We start from the raw sequence: 13,161 nt of genomic DNA, 5'->3' as shown, positions 1-13,161 counted from the left end.
TGTGGTAGTTTAAAACCTGGCAGCTTTTTATGGTAATTTATGTCATCCTATGACTGGGCATTCAGCTTTTTATTGGAAATTGATATTAAAGTTGCTGGTCAGATTTTCTGCATAACACAGCAAAAGTTCCATTATTACCTCAAAAATATTCTGTCCCCATGCTATGGATACTGAATTAACACTTTGATATGTAACAAGCTATCTTATTTTTCCACAGGTTACAAAGCATCTGGTAAAGAACTGTACATCAACTGTACATGGTGTCAGCCTCAAGATCTCTTCGGGTACCCTAACTGCTATCTATCTCATTTATTTCTCCCATATCTTCTCTACTGTTAGGCTTACTTCTTTCGGCTGTCATTAGCAACGGGGGGAGGGGTATTTGTGGGGGGGAAGAGAGCTGGAGGTGTTTTGCATTCCTTTACTGTGGGCAGAAAAAGGAGGGGGTGTATGATTTCTTCTTTTCAACTTTCCATTTCCTTGCTAGCCTCTATCCCTTTTTGCGCAGCTGCGAAGTCTTATCAAAATATGTCAAGGTCAACGGACAGAGGCCTCATCACCACCTGAAGATGCCCACATGATCATATTCAGAACTTTTTATTGGAAGAGACTTCTGGATTTCGGGGGGTGGGAACAATTCCATTTCTTTGTATGTGTGATCTGCGCGCCAAATTCTCAGTTTCGGAATTCCATTTGTAGCTACCTTTTCATTCTCCAGTAAAAGAATAACTTTGCTCTAATCCATGGAGTCTGGGTATTTCTTTCTTGGACTTTGAAAGGAGCACACACTGACATTATTCCGAAACTCACCATCAGCCCACCCGGAGAAAACACCAACTTTTCTTCCGAGGGGGTTTCACATCATGTCATCTCCAGCCAGCGATGAAGATGACCAGGGAGCTGCGGGGGGGCAGCCAATGCTGTTACCAGAGATGCCAGCCGCCGACTTGTTAGCTGACCTTACTCTGGAAGAAACTCCAGCTGAGATGCCCAGATGGTCGTTAGGAGTTGGATGGAGAGATCCGGAAGACCCCCCCCCCCTGGAATCACTGTAAGTCGAAGAGGTGCGAGGGAACGGCTGTGGCAAGAGGGGGAGGAGATGGAATGCAGGCTGGATCAAGCCGGGAAAAGCTTTAAGGAGGCTTCTGAGAAACCCGGCAGGGCTCCAATATATGAGGGGGAAAGAGGAGCGAGTTCAGCCTGGGGAAGTCGGGCTGCCGCCACCCCCCTAGCCCAGCCCACGCCAGCACAACAACCAGCCGCTGCCTGGGGAGCCCCAGCAGCGGGGGTAATGCCTAGAAGACGCCACCTGCCCTCCTTAGATGTGAAGTTTGGAGGAAATCCCAAGGATTTGGGGTTTTTCCTGGTACAGATTGGAAGCTATATGGCAGAATATGAAAGGGAGTTCACCTCTGAGGCAGCCAAAGTAAGATGTGTTACCAGGACCCTGGAGGGGTTGGCAGCAGACTGGGTGGTGGCTTTGTATAATGATAACTCCCCCCAACTGCGAAGCCTTGATGTTTTCATGACGGCTTTGAGGAGGAGGTTTGAAGACCCTCTGGCGGAGAGAAGGGCCAGGATCAGAATGAAAACCATAACTCAAGGGGGGAGATCAGTGGCTGACTACACCCAAGAGTTCAGACAGCTAGCATACCGCATCCGAGGCTGGTCCCAGGAGGCTCTAATAGAAGCCTACAAAGATGGCCTAAATGAAGAGGTATACCACATGTGCATCTCCAGAAGGGATCCACATGGCTTGCAGTTGTGGTACCTGCTAGCGGAAGAAGTGGAAATAGATCTAGCCCGAAGCAGACGCAGAGGAGGCCCCGCATGGAGCAACCTGCTCCCTCCCCGGCTCCGAGAGACCCCTAAACCCCGAAAGGGAGGGGTGACGGCAAGGGCCAAATCTACTGCCTGTTTTCGTTGTGGGAAGGAGGGCCAACGGATTGCGGATTGTCGAGTCAAACCAGATCCAAAGAAAGGACGGGGCCCAGGAAGGAAACCCGAATCCTCCCCAACCAGGCCTCGTGAAACCGGGTTAACGATAGGGGAGGTTGTAGAAGTCGCTCCCCCAGCGGAAAAAGACCTGGGACCTCCGACTCCTCCCGACGAGAGTGAGACCGACTCGGAAGACAACATCCCGGTAAGTCCTAACCGGGGCCCCCTTACCATCCCAATTAAGTTTAGGGTGCCTACCTCGGGGACCGAGGGGGAAATGCTGGCCTTATTGGACTCGGGGTGCACGAGATGCCTAATTAACATGAAAGTAGTTAAGGGCATGGGCATCGGTCTGAGAAACTTGAGAACGCCCATATCCTTTTGTCAATTGGATGGGTCTGAGGTGGGAGGTTGCCCTGCACGGTTTATAACGGAACCCCTAGAGATGACCATGGGAACCCACAGCAAGACCCTGTGTTTTATTGTGGCTCCCGGGATGGAACAGTCCTTAATCTTGGGATTGCCCTGGCTTCGGAAATGGAATCCCCAAGTGAACTGGAGAGAGGGGTGGATACGGATTCGTACCGACCGACTTCCGGAAGGGGAGGAGCAACCCCCCCCGGGAACTGGGGAGAATCCCCATCCGAAGCCCCAAACCCCTGCTGAGACAGCTTCCGCAGGGGCCGAGCGCATAGAAGGGGAGGAGAAAATCCCGAAAGAGTACTGGGACCTGAGAGAGGTGTTTAGCGAAGAGGCCTCCGATGAGCTCCCTCCCCATCGGTCAACCGATTGCAGCATTGAATTTCTACCGGGGGTGACGCTCCCGAAACCAAAGATGTATTCGATGACCCCGAGGGAGTTGGAGGAATTGAGATCGTTTATCAACAAGAACTTGAAACGAGGTTTCATCCAACCTGCCAGACCTCGAGTGGCGGCCCCTGTGATGTTCCGCGAGAAGAAAGATGGCTCCAAGCGCTTGGTGGTGGACTATCGAAATTTGATGTGAAGTCAAGATTAGCATGAAATCAAGCTTACTATAACCAATATTTCTTTCTCTCTCTTTGTTAAGTAGCAATAATCACAATCTCTACACAATCTGATTTTATTACTGAGAAAAAGTTCTTCATAACTCCAACAGGAAAATGATTGATCAATTCTTGGGTGTATTATACATGTATCACAGGCAACTAGTTCTGTCAAGAGAGAAAACATTGACATAACAATAAAACTCTTACTGAAATGCTTATATAAAATTTATTAGACTAATCACATAATAAACTGATACAAATTATTCAGACTATTTAAATGCTTTATTAATAATATATCATGAATAAACTCATTACCACATTCAACATACACCTGTTTTCTGTCATGAATTGTTGAAATAGTTTCATAGGGAAAAAACGGATGTCAAGATTTGATATCAGATGATTATATATCTATATAACTACTGTATAAAACATATGTTTATGCACACAGGATTTAGGTTCAAGGAGATTTATTTTCTGTAAATGTGTTGTAATACATAATTTTTATCCTACTAGTTTTATATTTAAAATATATATATTTGATTTTAGCCAATGGGTCGTTTTTTTTGTCTGTCTTTTAATTCTTATTAATATAATAACATCTGGAGGGCCAACACTGCTTTGATTTTTGGTTTTGCTTATCTGATAAGAAAACAAATGTACCTGAACAGTTTAGGATTACTCCACTTCCCAGAAAATGCTGTTGTTCCATTGTCTTTAGAGACATTCTGTAAGACATTATGAAAAGGACTAATTAGATTAACAGAAAGTGAAATAACCATTTGCAAGGATTAGAAAAGTGCTTCTCAAATATTTTAAAGAACTAGTTTATCTTCTACAGTGCTTTAAAAATAGAGCTTATAGTTCAATTTTTATATCTACTATAGGGCGTACAAACATTATTTAATTGGAAATCAAAACTGAACAGCTCTATATTTTAATTTTAATATTATATGTAGAAAATATAAGAAATTGTTGGAACAACTGAGCAAAGAAAAGGAAAGAAACTATTTGCTGTTGACTTAGATCTCATGGAATTGTGGAAAGGGGAAAAATATCAAAATTTACATTTTGGAAAAATGTAAAGGTACACCAATTCTTCAAGTGAGTAAACATAATTTATGTTTGTGGGGCCCTTTTAATTTGTGGGGCCCTTTTAATCTTTCCCTCTAATGATTGCAAAACCTCTTCATAGTGTAACTCAGAGGTTATTCCCATTGAAATCTTTAAAAGAAAAACTGCATGGAATGAAGGGGTGGGGATTATTTGTCACCCAGATCGAAGCATAAAATTGTTTCTTTCTGCAAGCGAGTGATCTTAAATCTGTCATCTCCCTAACACTCTCAGAGATTTTTCCTACTTCATGGATATCCTGAAAGAACAAAATTAATACAAATAGCTTGTGCAGAGTATTTCAAGTGAATCAAATATTCTGACTGATTATATCAGGGTTCTCCAAACTTGGCAACTTTTAAGACTTGTGGACTTCAACTCCCAGAAGTACAAAGTATAGTATATAAAATCATATATTGCAATGTCCTCCATGTCAATGAATACTTCAGCTTCAACCATAACAATACAAGAGCACACAATAGATACAAACTCAAGGTTAATCTCACCAAACTTGATTGTTAGGAAATACAACTTCAGCAACAGTGGTCAATGTTTGGAATACTCTACTTGACCCTGTGGTTTCTTCCCCAAACCCCAAAAACTTTACTTTAGACTGTCTACTATTGACCTCACCCCTTTCCTAAGAGGTCTTTAGGGGGCGTGCATAAGCGCACCAACATGCCTACCATCCCTGTCCTATTGTTTTTTATTTTTATTTTTCTTATATGTATCCATGCATTCATAACTGTGTTTTTACTTATACCTATTATCTTGTAAGCAATTGACAAACCAAATAAATACAAATAAAATAAAAAACAATATGATTCTAGACTCCTAGACGTCTAGATTCTGTATTTAAATCTGTATAAATCTAGGAGTTTCTCTGTTTATTTATTAGAATTAGGCTGTATTTCACAAAAAAAGACTTTGATCACAAGACAGCCATCTTACTTTTACTATTCAACAAAAAAAAAGAAGAAATGTTTTTCAAATTCCAAAACTACAAATTTGTTTGTAGTAATTTTACACAGTGAGTAACAATTAGCTCCACACCTAATGCAACATTTAAAGACAAAACTTAATAAAGAAGCAAAATCTCTGAATAATTTTGAATGAAAATGCAAAAGGAAGCATATATTTATTTTCATTTTATTTATCTCCTTATCCCATTTATATATTCTGCTGTTCATAGGAATGCAAAGATCAATTTTAAATAAGGGACACTTTATAGAATTTTTAATCAGTGCTTCATGGTATATAATTTAATTTTCTTTAGAAATTAAAAATATTCAAAGCTAAAATAAAGCTTAAGAACAGCTAAATAAATAAATTGTATTTGTTCTCTTCTGCTCACACTCATTATGATGTACATTGGAAGCTTCTATGGAACGTAGATGTCACTGTATCAAATCTTTTGTTCCTTTTTGAAAGTGCCAATTATGTAGTTATATGCAATTCTTTATTAGGTTTTTTTTAAGGATATGCAGCTTTTTTAGTAGTAGAAGTCAATATCAATTATAGAGATTAATTTAAACCCCTCTACTGATTCTTAATCTCCACTTTCTAGCATTCCCTAAAAGCCTTGAATTTAGCTTTTCCAGAAAGGAGTCTTAATTGCTACATGACATTTGAAAGTATTTTCACAAATACTGCACCCATAAGATATCAGGGACTGTATTTCAAATGTTAACGAACGGTTTATTGGACATTTGTGTTTGTACAGCAGGTTGGATGAAGTAAAGAGTTCTACAAACTACATTGCTTTATAAATACTCTGAATAAATCTAAGCAAAATCTAATAAATGTGCAAAATGATATTTCGTTTCTAAAGTCCTTTTTCAAGCTGCAGAGTAGATCAGTGGTTTAGCAGAATGAAAAGCTAGGACCTGCTCAAATCTACTATTTCCTTGGTACGTGCAAGAAACTCAAGGTAAAAAAAGCAAACTGCCCTGTTTCTAACCAATTGGGTATTTAGAAGTTATAATTAGTCCAGGCACTGATCTGAAACTCCAGTTCAACTATTGGCATGCTTTTCAGCAAAGCAGAGATTAAATTGGCTGTGACTATAAATTTGGTTCCACAGAGTAGATTCAGAGAAAGCAGAAGTATGGAAGAAAGACTATAGTCATCAGATCATATAAGAATAAAGTGCAAGAACTCTCAGCATTCTTCATTCCATCTTGATTTTGGAGAAACACCATGATTTTATATTAATATCCTTCTTTCCTTTTCATATGACCTGAAGTCAAGTGGCTTGGTATCTGCCACCACCGCTAAACTGCAAGGAATATACTAGGAATTACTTGAGGCTAGGGTTAGGGATTACATTTTTTTTTCAAACTATTTCTACATTTATAAAAAAATGTATCCTGCTTAAGTGAACAAATACAAATGAAGATGATGACGAAAACTTACAAAGCTCAGGTCTGCTTTAACAATGAGGAAACAGAATATAACTTTGAAGTATATATTTAGAATGCTAGTCCTTGAGCCATGCACAGTAAATCTCTGGCAGATGCAATGCCTTCCACAGAGTAAGCCACCATTATCCTCACTAATAAGCAGATACATAAAGGACAGATCTATTATACATTCACGGAAAATTGAATTTCTGAGTTGATCACTGTTATGTCCCCGGGACTGACACAAGTTCCCCATCAGGTCCGTTCCTTCCGCGGGGGCGTCAGCAGCCCCATTGGCTGGCTCCTTCGACAGCCGGTTATAAAAGCCGGCTGCGAGGTCGAGCCAGCCGCTGTTCGCTGGTAGGTCTGCCTGGTTAGAAGCAGAACACGACAGCCCCTTTATTCCCTGAATAAAGTGTGTTATTGGAATGCTCTGGTGTGGCCTCCCCTTTTTCCGATCTATAACATTGGCGATGAAGGTGGGATCTGGCCAACCAGCAGCAATAGCAAAGAGCTGAAAATCACACACCAAACGCTGAACCGTAGCCGCGCCGTGAGAGCTCGGTCAGTTTGTGGATTGCAGAAGTGAAAGCGGAGCGTGTAGCCGCTCCGTGTAAAAAAAAAAGAAAGCTACATGAGGAGCAGGGCGCTGAGAGCCTCAGCCACCGACACTGAAGCGCAGAATTCAACCGCTGTGTTCGAATTCTGCTGTTAGCAAGCTTGGCGCTGTACTCGCAGCCGCCAGAACGCATTGGGCGCGCAATTTGAATAGCTGTCAGCACAACGCTACAGCTATAGCCGCCTACGCCTTGGAGAAGGCGCGAAATTCAAACGGAAGTCAGTTACGGGCTACAGCCATAGCCGACAGAGTCACATAGAGCGTGAAACACAGAGAGAACCTCTAAGAGCTGAAACACTAAGCTGGGGCAGAGCTGCAAGCTACTGCTGCCACGCTTACCAGGGCCATTGTATTCCCAGTGAGATTGGTCAGTCTACCAACAGACTGAAAACCCAATATGAATTCAAATCCGGCGTTCCCGCCATTTAAGCCAGATGAAGACAAGTGGGACTCTTACAGAAACCACTTCAATCACTACCTTGAAGCCATTGGTCTGGCCGATGCTACAGAGAACAGGAAGAAATCGTACTTCCTGAGTTACTGCGGGGCCGCAGTGTTCGATACCGCCACAGCGCTATTTGCACCCAGGGAGTTAAAGAGCGTCCCCTGGTCCGAGCTGTTAGAGACACTCTCTAACCACTATTCCCCAAAACCATCGCAGATCGCGAGACGTTTTGCCTTTCGCATGAGGAAGCAAGCAGATGGGGAATCTATCAATCAGTATTTGGCCGCCCTGAGAACCGCAGCTCTCCACTGCGAATTCAAAAATTACCTAGACGACATGCTCCTTGACCAACTCGTCTGTGGAGTCAAAGACTTAAGATTGCAGAGGCGTTTGCTGGCTAGAAAAGACCTCAACCTCACTCAAGCGATCGAGGGAGCCTTGGCAGCAGAGCTAGCGACCCAATCAGCCGCCGAAATACAAGGGAGCGCAGCCAAATCCAGTCCAGTCACCATCCACTCAGAGGAGGCGGCGAGTGAAGAAGACCCCGTCGAGCACTTAGAAGTTCATTGACTCAAGCCATCCAAGCAGCCACAGGTAGGAACTAGGCCTGGGAACAGCAACACGTCCAAACACATCCTGTTGTGCCTCACCTGTGGGGGTTCCCATGCCAGAACGACTTGCAGGTTCAGGAACGCCACCTGCAACAATTGCGGCAAGAAAGGCCACATCGCCAGGGCCTGCCAGGCAACTCACATGGCTCCACAAAAGGCAGCATCCTTTTACTCCCCTCCAGGGCCACCCAGGCAAGTAGAAAATTGCTACACGTGCTACCAAGCTAACCACACTTTTCTGACACCTAATAAAATCACGCTTTCTATCCATTTAGAAGGTAAACCCTGTCTTATGGAAGTCGATACCGGGTCAGCACTCTCGATCATCTCATGGAGCACGCTCAAGAAACTACGACCCAACCTGTCCAGAAACCAGCTCCAGAAGAGTCGTCTCACCTTGAGGGACTACCAGGGGAAGAACATCCCAGTACTCGGAACAGGCAAGTTCCTTGTTAAATTCAAATCCTTTAAAGGCCATCTGCCTTTAGTGGTGGTAGATGGTGCCCTCCCTAGCCTTTTGGGGTTGGATTGGTTCCCCTATCTCGGCCTTAGCTTAACGGGAGTGCATGCTGCCTCACCTTCCGATATCGACTCACTATTTTCAGACTATGCTGATGTGTTCAGCGATGAATTGGGTTGTTATAAGGGTATGCCCATCTCCTTTTCAGTGGACCCCCAAGCAGTTCCCGTCCGTTTAAAGCCACACAGAGTACCATTTGCTCTGCGCTCTAAACTGGACGCGGAACTGGACAAATTGCCCAAACAAGGGGTGATCGAGCCCACGGATTTTGCTAAGTGGGAGACCCCAATTGTCACACCCCTAAAAAAAGATGGCAGTATAAGAATGTGTTCTGACTACAAGACCACAATTAACCGCTATCTGCAGACTAGCGCGTACCCAGTTCCGGTGATCCAACACTTACTACACACATTTGAACCAGGAACCATATTCGCCAAATTGGATATGTCACAGGCTTATCAACAGTTTCCTGTAGACAACCAAACGGCCGAATTGCAAACAATTGTCACCCACAGAGGGGCATTCCGATGCAAACGTCTCCAATTTGGCGTTAGCGTCACCCCAGGTATATTTCAGTCATTAATGGAACGGATACTGCAAGGCCTCCCTGGCATGGTTCCGTATTTTGATGACATTTTGGTATCAGCCAGGGACAGACCCCAACTTCTCCTCAGAGTCAGAGCGGTATTGGATAGGTTCAGACAGCATGGCCTCAAACTAAAAAGGGAGAAATGTGCCATCGCCACTAAGCAGGTGGACTTTCTTGGGTATAAAATAGACGCCTCAGGCATCCACCCGGTGGAATCTAAAGTCAAAGCCATTCACGAGGCACCCACTCCCTCTTCCAAGTCAGAGTTACAGGCTTTCCTGGGTTTGCTAAACTTCTATGCATCGTTCCTACCCCACAAAGCGTCAGTAGCAGAACCACTGCGTAGACTTCTAGACAAAAACACTCCATGGCATTGGGGACCCAAAGAGGATTACACCTTTAAGGCAGTTAAATCGCTACTCACCTCGGACGCTGTCCTAATACAGTTTGACCAACACCTTCCTCTAGTCTTAGCAGCAGACGCCTCACCTTTCGGGATTGGGGCTGTCTTGAGTCACAGACTTCCCAACGGCTCTGAAGCCCCAATCGCATTCTTTTCGAGAACCTTTTCAACAACCGAAAGTAACTACAGCCAAATTGACAAAGAGGCCCTAGCCGCCGTAGCTGCAGTCAAAAAATTCCATGAATTTCTTTTTGGTCACAATTTCGAACTTGTCACAGACCATAAACCACTGTTGGGGCTTCTCTCAGGTGAAAAGCAGACACCGCAAGTCTTGTCACCTAGGATGACTAGGTGGACCTTATTCCTGGCGGCTTACTCGTACAAACTAGTTCACCGTCCAGGAAAACACCTGAGCCACGCCGACGCCCTCAGCCGCTGCCCGTTGCCAGCACCCGTGGAGGACCCGGCCCCGGTACATGCTATTTTCGATGCCAGTGAGTTCAACATTCCAGTCACTGCTGGCGACATCGCCCTCCACTCCAAAAAAGACAAACTTATCGCCCAGGTTCTGGACTGGGTACGGAGGGGGTGGCCGGGCAACGATCTCTCAACTGAATTCTCACCGTTTAAAACCTGCCAGCAAGAGCTTTCCAGTTTGCAGGGCTGCCTGTTATGGGGGACCAGAGTTGTCATTCCAGAACCACTGCGCACACCCGTCCTGAAGGCGCTGCACGAGGGTCATCCCGGCATCGTCCGGATGAAAGCGTTGGCTCGGAGTTACGTCTGGTGGCCAGGCATGGACGACGAAATAGCAAAATGGGTAAGCTCCTGCCGTCCCTGTCAGGAATCCAGGCCAGCACCGCCAATCACCACCCCAACCAAATGGGAAAGTGCCAACGCGCCGTGGTCACGTTTGCACATTGACTTGGCCGGGCCATTCCATGGCAAGACTTTCCTGGTGGTCGTTGATTCATTCTCAAAATGGATCGATGTGGCCCTCCTACTCGCGACCACCACCCGAGCAATTGCCCAGGCTCTGACCCGCCTATTTGTTACACACGGTCTGCCTGACACCATAGTCTCAGACAATGGGCCCCAATTTACGTCCACAGAATTTAGTCGGTATGTCACCAACCTGGGCATCCGACATATCCTGACGGCTCCCTTTCACCCTGCTAGCAATGGGTTGGCGGAGAGAGCCGTTAGGACAGCAAAAGAGGCGTTGGCAAGATTCACTCAAGACGACTGGCACTCCAGACTCTCTCGTTTTCTTTTGAGTCAACACTCAACCCCATGCACTGTCACAAATAAGTCTCCAGCCGAGCTACTGATGGGCAGACGTTTGAGGACGGTGTTAGATAGACTGCACCCCCACTATTGCCCTGACACACCAATTGGTTCTAACAGTAGGGTCAGGAATTTTGTATTACAGGACCGAGTGTTTGCCCGGAACTAGGCGGGCGATCCGTTGTGGGTACCCGGAAGGATCGTGGCCATCACCGGTCCGAGATCATACCGCATCCAGCTGGAGGACGGGCACGTCTGGCGGAGACATCTGGACCAGATAAGAAGTCGCCAGAGCGAATTTGCCAACTCTGGCCCAGGGACTCCAGGGACACTCCAGTCGCCGCTCCTGAATCCGAGTTGGGACCACCAGAGTGACCAGCCTCCGCCGGCCGAACCGAGGGAACGGACGGTAGACCGGGACCGTCCACCAGAGTCGCCAGCCTTACCGTCCAATGACACTACCAGGTTACGTAACGATGACAGTTCAACAATCCAACCTGAAGACTGTGGTCATTCGCAGACTCCAGACCGAGTTCCGGATCAACCCTGTGCTCCAGCAAGCCCCGTTCCTGACTCACCGAACTCTGTGCCACTTTGTGACTCACCAGAATTGCGCCGGTCAGGGCGCTCACACAGGCCACCCGTTTACTTACAAGACTATTCGTGTTCGTATCTGGGGGGAAGGGGTGTTATGTCCCCGGGACTGACACAAGTTCCCCATCAGGTCCGTTCCTTCCGCGGGGGCGTCAGCAGCCCCCATTGGCTGGCTCCCTTCGACAGCCGGTTATAAAAGCCGGCTGCGAGGTCGAGCCAGCCGCTGTTCACTGGTAGGTCTGCCTGGTTAGAAGCAGACGCGACAGCCCCCTTTATTCCCCTGAATAAAGTGTGTTATTGGAATGCTCTGGTGTGGCCTCCCCTTTTTCTGATCTATAACAATCACACTCTAAAATAAATCAACTTTCCAAATCAGATTGCCTGAGTCACTTACTCCAAAGCAGATAATTATGTTGGGAACTATCTACCCAGAGTCTATAAATTTTCCACTTACTGTTCCTCCTTGAGTCCAATATGATGGCAAGTCATTGGTCCAGGGTTACCACAATGACTCATATAATGTAGAGATGTAGAGTAGGTACTAATAACTCATAAAATGCATCCTCATTCTAAATAACTTAATGACTTCCACCAAAAAGTGAATGCAGATTTGAAGGGGATAGAACAGTACACCTTGTAAAACACTGTCTCTTAACTACCAAGAGATTGGGTATGATCATCCAATACAATCCTGTGTTCATAGAACTGCAGCTAGAAGAAGAGTAATTGTAAATCTTTAACTCTCAGCTTGAGCAACCTCTATAGAAGGGCAGTGAGGTCAGTAATTTCAAAAACTGCTGAAAGATCAAGGACAATTAACACAGTGGCATTCTCTGACTCTCTTCTTTCAAATTAAGGAGATTCTTCCATATAACATTTTTTCCACTATTTCTCAGGATGGCGTAGGCTGCTCTGTCTAACATGCAGGGATGAGTCTGGAATGGAAACTCCCCAAGAGAGAAGAATTTATCTTCTAGATGGTAATTATTTAAAAAAAAAAGGATTCGGAATTAAATATAACCATACATGCTCATGGTTTTAAAATATACTCCCAAAATTAGGTTCAGCTTATCTGCTGACCACAGGACAGATTTTTTAAAAACTTGCCATGACCTTAAAATTCTGCAGTTTCTTAAATGTAGCAGTTTGCAGTTTCCTATCTGTTGCAGCAGTCAAAAACTTGAGAATTATTTGCATGTAATGCATGTTTCATGATATTTAGGTTGAAATTTTGAGACTGGCTTATCCACCAATGAGTTTACATACTAAAAATGTTACATCATCCAGAATGGATATTTTAAGATTGTCCTTGCTGTTCTGTCATTGTTTTTGCTGAAGCTTAATTTACAATTTGTGTTCCTTTACTGAGAGCTAAGGTAGATGTTACTTAATCCATTTTACGAATTCATTTGAGGCTTCAAAAATATTCAACCATGGGTCTGTCTGTTTTTTTTTTAAGTTTATTTATTCTAGAATATAAATCAGAAAAAATGAGTTCTGTCCTCCCATTAGGAAAAATAAAAAAAGAAAAGGCTAAACCAACAAACATTTGTAAAAAAAAATCAGTACACCAAATACAAACTAGGCGGATATAACCTCATTGATGATCCTC

The 13,161-nt window shown here is 44.6% G+C and overlaps 1 protein-coding gene and 1 long non-coding RNA gene across 3 annotated transcripts in view; one reads left to right on the top strand and one right to left on the bottom strand.

Moving 5' to 3' along the window:
* LOC148125769 (uncharacterized) overlaps nucleotides 1–13,161 on the top strand; it is a 116,090-nt gene that overhangs the window by 21,303 nt on the left and 81,626 nt on the right. For both annotated transcript variants that reach the window (XR_015743423.1, XR_015743424.1), the window contains exon 2: nucleotides 12,446–12,529. This is a non-coding gene — a long non-coding RNA (uncharacterized LOC148125769). The remainder of the gene's footprint in view (nucleotides 1–12,445; nucleotides 12,530–13,161) is intronic.
* Nucleotides 1–13,161, bottom strand: part of PCDH15 (protocadherin related 15) — a 579,778-nt gene that overhangs the window by 485,335 nt on the left and 81,282 nt on the right. The gene's annotated exons all lie outside the window — the stretch shown is intronic.

Source organism: Pseudonaja textilis, chromosome 4 (assembly GCF_049901715.1).
Source record: "Pseudonaja textilis isolate UNSWEBS1 chromosome 4, rPseTex1.2, whole genome shotgun sequence".
Lineage (NCBI taxonomy): Eukaryota > Metazoa > Chordata > Lepidosauria > Squamata > Elapidae > Pseudonaja > Pseudonaja textilis.
This window is presented reverse-complemented; position numbering and strand designations above follow the sequence as displayed.